The following is an 8,250-nucleotide window of genomic DNA, read 5'->3' on the forward strand; positions in this document are numbered from 1 at the left end:
TTGGGGGTCTCTGTGTGTTTTTTCTTCCCTCTCTTTTTTTTTTTCTATTATTTTGGCAGACTTTTTGGAATGTCTGGGAGCTAAGGGCTTTGCTTCATGGAGCAGAATTCTGAAGCAAGAAAAAGAGAAAGTTATAGACTAAACCACAGAAATGTAAACACGTCTGCAGCTAAAATAACTCCACTTTCATTGAAAACACTCCTTCACAATCAGACTTCTGTGTGCTATGGTCAATAAAACTGCATGTTAATAGCGACCAATTAATAGATTATGTTGCCCGGCCTTAAACGTTGAGGGAGTTTTAATTATTATTTTTCAAATTAAAGAAGTGCTTATTCCCTCCCTTCCCTTGGGGTGGCAGGCGGTGGGGGGGGGCTTAGTTTTCTTTCTGGCTGTTTGCTGAAATTCTTGGCTGTTAAAGTTTGGAGAGGGAGGGACACGAGTAGTTTTCACTTGGTCGGAAAGGGGAGAGTCTGCAAGAGGACGCTCTAGGATGGGTTCCTAGCGATCAGGCAGGGACGGTCCCCGCGGGACATGAGTGAAGAGAAGCAGCAGTCAGGTAAGCGCGATTTTGATGTCAGAAATCACTTATAAACTAAAACATCTGGAGGGGCTTCGCAGTGCCCCCGGGCCGATGAGCCAGACCTCGCGGCTCCCCCTTTTGGAGGCTGTATCTTGCAGACACTGTTCTCAGGAAGGCCGCCGTCACCGCGTCTGTCCATCAGACCAGGGTGTCCCCTGGACATCTTGGCATCCTCGCGACCGCATACCGCTGCTCCTCAGGCTCCTCCATCGGGTCCCAACGCTCTCGGGACGCGCGGGCAGTGACTCCAGGTCTTACTAAAGCCGGTGGCTCCTGGCACCGCGTCTCTTCATTAAGCTGAAGGCAACGTCGTCTTAATTCTGATCAGCATCCCAGGCAGTCGATGGTCATGTTAAACTTCTCCCGAAACAACCAGTTTTAACTTTTATTATTTGTAATGTGTGTAACGGCCGAGGTTGGGTAAAAAGTTACTTCTCACTAAGTTCTGAGGAGCAAGCACCTCCGCGGCGTCCCCCACCTCCCGGGCCCTCCCCTCCCCTCGCCTGTTCTCCGGTCCTCGCTCCTCTCCCCTCCTGGGTTTCTCTCCCGCGCCGCCGGGGCCTGGACTCTGGCTCACTCCGTCCCAGGCTCCGCTTCTCCTCCTCTTCCTCCTCCGAGCCGCCAGATGCTTCCTAAAGCCAAGCGGGGTCCAGACCTGCCCGCGCCGCCCGCCCTCCGCGGCCCGAGGGCGCGCTCACGGCCACGCGCGCCCGCATACCCACGCGCACTTGGACGCGCGCGCGCGCACCCCCGCGCCCCGGGCCACTCACACCCCCGCGCCCCGCCCCGCCCCCGGCGTGCACTCCCGGATCTCGAGCAGCGCGTCGGGGCGGCAGCCCTGCTCGGCGATTGGCGGGAGCCAGAGCCTCCCGGAGGCCGGCGCCCACACCATGGGCTGAGCCCGTCGGCGCCCAGGGACTCAGTGCCGCCCGGTTCGGCGCCCACGGCCAGGCACGCGCGCGGGCACACGCGGGCGCGGACACGCGCGGACACCCACGTGCGGGACACGCCCTCCCCCGACGGCGGCGCTCGCCTCTCGGTAAGTCCCGTGGCCCGCGCTCTCTGCCTGGCTCCTTCGCTGGAGGCGGCGGCGGGGACGGTGGCAGCGGGCTGACCCGGCTCTTCCGACGGCGCCGGGACAGGTGGGATGTGGGACGCCGGGAGGCACGGCTCATCGTTGCCCGGGCCCTCGGAAGGCGCGCGCGCCCGGGACGGAGGGAGAGGAGTGGAGACCCCCGCAAAAGGCGAGGGCCGGGAAAGCTGACCGCGGGGGCCTCGTCTGGGACACCGAGAAAGAGGTTATTTGTTGTTGTCTGGAATGGAAATAAGGCTTGAATTAAAGCCCACGCTTGGCTGAAAGTCGAGACCGAGGTGTGGGCTTGGCTGTCACTGCCGGGTCGGTCCTTCTGTGCGTGGAGTCGCCCTTCGACGGCGCTGTCACCGCGCGTTCCTAAACCTGGGCTTAGTCTCTTCTCTGCACTTCTGTCTCTGTCTTTTCACCTTCTGACACCTCAGCTTGCAGCTGTTATGTTTATATGCTTCCCGTTTACCACTTTAATTGGGAAACTTGGCATGTTTAAAAATTATATATATATATATATATATATATATATATATGTATATCAGCTAGCCTTTTTGGTTTCTACCTGAAATCCAACATCTATGTATCGCTGTTATATATTGTATAGAGGCTTTCCAAAAGGTACTGCATAGAATTATTTTTAACACTTTAAAGCAGTTAGATGCTATTACCAATAGCAGACTAAACTGCCCAATAAAATGGATAAACAATTTTAATGCCGATGTGAACTTAATACATAGAGTTGTTTATTTATTCGTTGGGATAATTTCGTTATCTTTCCAAAGAACATATTCATATGTGCCATGGATTTCCCACTGTGCATGTTTCTGGAGCTTCTGTAGTTCAGAAAACTTTCAATGTGATTTAAAAAAATTTTTAGTCTTCCCCTGGTGACATACATAGGGCATAGAGTTTATTTACCATTGAGATTATTTTTGAGTATTTTCAATTCTCTCCAAACAGCTTAGAGCCCTTGACCTGGCCTCAGCTACCCGTCAACTTATCACCAGGAGAACTGTCACATTCCTGGGGTTAACCCTTGCTTCGCTGGCAGCAGCTTGCACTGGCTTCGTCAGTGGGAAGACCAGGCAATAGAAGTTACATAAAAATCCAACCAGATAAATTAACTCACTATGTGTCAAATTATGAATGAGCTAATTATACCATTGAAATTACAATTCTAGTGGAAACCGGATGAGCTGTGCAAATTTGTGGCTACTATGCAAAGTTTTCTAATTCTGAAGAAAGGCATTATGAGTTCTACACATATCACAAATACAGTTTGCGGTCTGGTAACCGCAGCTTCAATTTGACTCAGTGACTTTTGGAAATTACACTAAGCCAGCAAATAGGTATTATATATTTTTGAGTTATTTAAGAATATATAATTCCAGGTACACTTAAAATTTTGGTTTCTTCTCTTTTCTAACACTTTGTAATTCCTTCATTTTATTTTTAAATATTTGGGGTAGCATTGTGATATATTATTTTCCATGTATCTGTTCTCTCATGATGAGTTCTTGGTGATTTACTCTGATGTGCCTTCTTTAGGTAAATTTTTGAGAATTCTTGTTTACCATTGGATTATGTAATGGGACTGCATGTACACGTGTTCATAACCATTGCCTCCTCCACTTCTTGTTCTTTTTTTTTTAAAGCAACTTCATTTTTATTTTTATTTATTTATTTAAAATTTATTTATTTTTTGGCTGTGCTGGGTCTTCATTGCTGTGTGCGGGCTACTCATTGTGGTGGCTTCTCGTTGCGGAGCACGGGCTCTAGGCATGTGGGCTTCAGTAGTTGCAGTGCATGGGCTCAGTAGTTGTGGCTCACGGGCTCTAGAGCTCAGGCTCAGTAGTTGTGGTGCACGGGCTCAGTTGCTGTGCAGCATGTGGGATCTTCCCGGACCAGGGCTCAAACCCATGTCCTCCGCATTGGCAGGCAGATTCTTAACCACTGCGCCACCAGGGAAGTCCCCTGTTTTGTTTTGGTATTAAAGAAAATTCTTGAGTTTCTCATCTCATAAAATTAGCTATTTTATTTGTGGTAAGGCATGAGATCCCAGTGGAGTGCCGGATATATAAGTAAGAAGTAAAGCCTGTTTGAAAGATGTCAACCTTGATTTTTAACTTATGTACTATTCTAAAATTTTATATATTGTGCATATATGGAATATATATTTTGTAAGTAGGTAATAGGAAATTTTCAACTTCTTTTTCTAAAATTAATATTAGCTCTGGTCTTTCCTTGTTACCTGTCCTTAAACAACAACAACAAAAATAATAAAAGGGGGATTTAGTTCTTCACAAGACAGAGGAGCTAATGTTCCTGAGATCTTTTGCTATTCCCCAGTGAAAAACCAGAGCAGGTCAGCATCAGTCATATGATATGGAGGGTGGGGAGACAGTGTCGTGTTGAATAAATGTCAGTGCCACTCACTCTTTCATGGAACTTCATTCAGGAGGTGTCGACAGAGAGACACCCCCTTCTAGTGAGACTGCTGGAGCCTGGGAAGCAAGAAGTGGTCCAGGTAACTTAGATCAGAAGGAAGTCATTATAAGCAGAATCCCGGCTTTGTGATGCTGCAAGTCAGTGCTCCGTTTAAGCTGGGGGTCGATCTCTCTAAATGCAGGTCTCTTTGTCACCTCCTGGCTTGATCACTCTTTGCTTCCTGGACAAGCTTTTCCAGTGAGGAGGAGAATGCCAAAGGGGTTCCATTTTCTTTCTCCAAAGTGTAAGGATACTTGGGCATTCCCAGGGTATATCGTCCTTCAAAACACAGCCTTTGTTTATGATCTGCACCTTGAATTTGGAACTCTTCAAACCTTTTGAGTTGCATTTGTAAGAAAAACAAGCTGACGCAACAGAGGGATTCAAATATTTTGGATACAATTTCAGAAAATTTTGATACGTGGTAGTAGCAGTGTGAGTTTTGGGGGGGACTTTGAAAGTCCCTGCCGTAGTTGGTGACACTCACACAGGAGGTCTCCTAGCTGCCCCTGTATTGTTGATGTCACGATGGCATCTTCCTTGGTGCTTGTTTGCACCCTCACTTGGCTTAGGAACAGGTACATTGTGCAATTATGTGTACATTGTGCATTGTCAGTATACACCTTCTCACATTGATAGATTCAAAGCAGTTATTCTGTAGAGTAAAAAAACAGAAGTCTCCGATGGCTGGGCTCTCATTCGCACCAGTTTTTCAAAATAGCCAGGGGGAAATGTTGCCCTTTTAACTTTTTTACCTTTTATTTTAAACATTTTAGTATTTAGAAGAGAGAGGATTCGGTGCTCTATGTTTGTAACATTGCAGATCTAGTGAAGGTAGTGAAGTGATCTAAAGGCGAGTGATCTAAAATTACTTTGCTAAATTTAAGCATAAGTAAGATGTAGACACCACCAAGTAATTAAAGGGTGCATCTAAAAATGGAGCACTGGGTCTGAGTTTTAGATTTAAAGTAACTTTTAAGTTCTTCTATTTTGACAGTGGCCTGTCATAATCTGGAAGACCCTGATTGCGTATGAGAAGCAGTAATTTAACAATGAAAGTAAGGGGTTCAGTTACCTTGACTCAGCGCCTGGTCAGAAGCAGGAGCAAAGAAAGTTTAGTTCTGAGACATTTTCCCGTTTCAGAATGGCTGTGGCTGAAGCCTACAATATCCTTAAAGTGTGTACAATAGGCCTTTTGAATTAATTTATCACTTTTGAAAATCACTACCCTAGAGAATTAGACGGGAGATCTGATCTAGAACAAACTGTTAGCATGTCTCAGGGATTTGAAAACCTAGATCTGTAGTTAAAACATACCACCTAATTTTGAACTGTTTTAGTGGGAATGAGATTTTCACACGTTAGTGTCTCATATCGGATTCCTTTTAGTGCTACTATTATTTTAATAATTATTCCCCCACGAAAACCTACTCTGGGGGAGAAAAACATGCCTGCAATGGATAGGAAGAAAAACATATATTGTAAAATATAATAAATAAATGAAAAATAAAACCTAAAGATGGTTAAAAAAAGAAAAAGAAAAAAGAAAAGCAGGCACATCTACGGTGATTTTTCAAAAACAGGAAACCCTTACTTTCACTTGATTAAGGGTTTGGCTGAGGTTTCCAAACCTTCATTTAAAAGTGAAGAAGAGTGTTTGCCCCTTAGTTTGAGTACAGGGGAATGAAGGGGCTCAGCTTTGAGCGGTAATGTCCTCGTTTGGTCATATTTCCACTGAGTGATTCTCTGTTCTTGGTGGGGAGATTCGTTTCCTCCGTGAGGGAGTGGAAATGTGGGTTATGGATCCTTGGGGCTCTACGAAAGTAGTTAAGTTGCGAAGTAACAGAGAAATGCGTGTGCATGTTTTTCGGTGCTCTAGGCAGGGAGGTTTGTGTCACCACCTTGAGGAAGGATTAGTTTGTGAAAAGTCATAAGCAGCATCGCGGAAATGGATTAACTGGTGTCGTGCACCTTTCTGTCTGAGCTAAGCTGGGCGTCAGGCTCTGTGCTCTTCTGCAACAGGAGAAACCCAAGATCTTACTATGTGTGTTAACGACCCGTTGCCTTAATATAATCAATTGATTGGAACAGGCAATGGAAAAGCAGTGTTCCCTCCTCTCTGTGCTACTGGTGTTTGGAATTCTGCTTGTGCTGGAGAGAATGAAGAGCTCAGGCTTTTGAGTAGAGATTGAAAGAAGCTGTTTTGAGGAGGCTGGTGGGAGGGAGGTGATCACGGTGGCACCTTGGGACCCCAGGAGTGAACAAAGATGATTTCAGGATTCTTCCATGGGACGTACAAAGAACCAAGCCGAATATAAATAATAGCTGAAGTGTGTGCTAGTAAAATGAAATGTTTGGAAACACAAACCATGCACACTTGCCATCTCAACATAAAACTTGAAATTAAATATATCAGAAAATCGAGATTTCTTTTTATTGGGAAACAAGACGCCAATTGGCGTCTTAGGGACATTTTAAGAAGATCGCATTTTAAGAAGAATGGAATCTCATTAAAATCATATCCAATCTCCCAAAGCTGATGTGGGCCTGCTGCCGGGTTTACAGATCTGGGTCTATAATTGCTCAAAATTTAAACGTGCCTTGTGCAAGGCTGGCGCTTTCTGGAGTGCAAGTTACAGTAGCAAGATGACAGAATAAGCGAAAGTGGAGGAAAAAATTTGCCTCTTCAGTAGTGAAAAGTACTTTCTAGTCTGTTCGACCCTGGCAGGAACATTTACTTCTCTACAGAGTTTTAAAATAGAAATAATGACAATGAAGTTCAAATCCAGGGAATACTGAGAGTCTTTTCTGGAGAAGGGGTGTTAGGTCAGTGTATTACCAGGATTTAAGTTTTGAAACCCCACCCGAAACCATGCCATTAAAGCAGAGAAAGAGATTGTTGCTTGTTGCTTGTAGGGTCAAAGGGAGAGGGTTTTACAGCTGAAGTAGTATCAGGTCCGAAATGGCTTATAATCCCATCTCATGAGAAAATTTGATGGATTTTTGCAGTTTTCTAAGGCTTGTAAATATAGATGATTAAACAGAACATCCCACAAGACCAGTTTCTCCTACGTACTTTATTCCCAAATTGTAAAACTGGAGGTAAGTCCAGAATAATCGTCCCATAAGTATGTAGAACCCTCAGTAAACTCCTGGGAGGCAGAAAAGGGGTTATATCTGTTTTAATTTTAAGATCGCATTTGTAACTATGTTTTGCACGCATATAAGTTTTTCTTTGCAAACGTTAAGCGTTAAATCATGTTGAATTTTCTTTATTAAACTGAAGCAACCTGGAAACACATTTCTCAATCAAAATTTATTGATCACCTATTAAATGAGAGGACTGTCCTGAAAGAGAGATGGGAATGTGGATCACATAGGGACTGTTAAGACACTGGACATATCTAGAGATTAGAAAAGCAACTGCACATGTAATGGAAAAGCCAGAACATTTCAGAGCTTGCCTGTCTGCCTGTTTGATCCCAGCCATTAGTGGCCTGCCTCAAGTATTCTTTGCTCAACTAGTTGTATTGACAACCTGTAAAGGAAACTATAGCCCCTTCCACTCCAAATAGCTAATAGCATTCACTCTGAACACAACATCCTTGGGATAAACATCCACAGGTGGAAATTCATGCAGGAGAACGCAGGGAGTGCCGAGCAGGGAGAGACCTGTCTGAGGTCAGATTTGACCCAGACTTGGAAGGTTCAGGACTCCAGCAGAGGAGGGGCATTCTGAGTCACAGAGAGGCAAGCGCCAGGAAGAGACTAGAAGGGCAAGCTGAACTTTCAGTGCAAGGCACTGTGGGGAAGCCTCGGGTCAGGCCTTCAGGACTTGAAATCTAGAAAGGGAGTGAGTGTACATGCTACTGAATCTATAAGGGGGGTGAAAGCACAGGTCATGGGATCTAGAAAGGGGATGAACACACAGGCCATGGGACCTAGAAAGGGGATGAACACACAGGCCATGGGCTCTAGAAAGGGGGTGAATGCACAGGCCATGGGATCTAGAAAGGGGATGAATGCACAGGCCATGGGATCTAGAAAGAGGGTGAACACACAGGCCATGGGTTCTAGAAAGGGGATGAACACACAG

At 45.3% G+C, this 8,250-nt stretch overlaps 1 protein-coding gene across 4 annotated transcripts in view; it reads left to right on the forward strand.

Annotated features, from left to right (window-relative positions):
• The first annotated feature begins 473 nt into the window (after positions 1-473).
• ERG (ETS transcription factor ERG) overlaps positions 474-8,250 on the forward strand; it is a 281,719-nt gene continuing 273,942 nt past the window's right edge. For 2 of the 4 annotated variants that reach the window (XM_029214406.1, XM_029214410.1), the window contains exon 1: positions 474-559. The gene's annotated coding sequence lies outside the window, so the exon portion shown is untranslated. Of the gene's footprint in view, positions 560-1,506; positions 1,623-1,708; positions 1,726-8,250 lie in introns of those variants that run through there. The other 2 variants (XM_029214407.1, XM_029214408.1) reach the window with 2 other exon arrangements.

Source organism: Monodon monoceros, unplaced genomic scaffold (genome assembly GCF_005190385.1).
Source record: "Monodon monoceros isolate NGI ecotype Baffin Bay Population unplaced genomic scaffold, NGI_Narwhal_1 Super_Scaffold_11, whole genome shotgun sequence".
In the NCBI taxonomy this organism is placed as follows: domain Eukaryota; kingdom Metazoa; phylum Chordata; class Mammalia; order Artiodactyla; family Monodontidae; genus Monodon; species Monodon monoceros.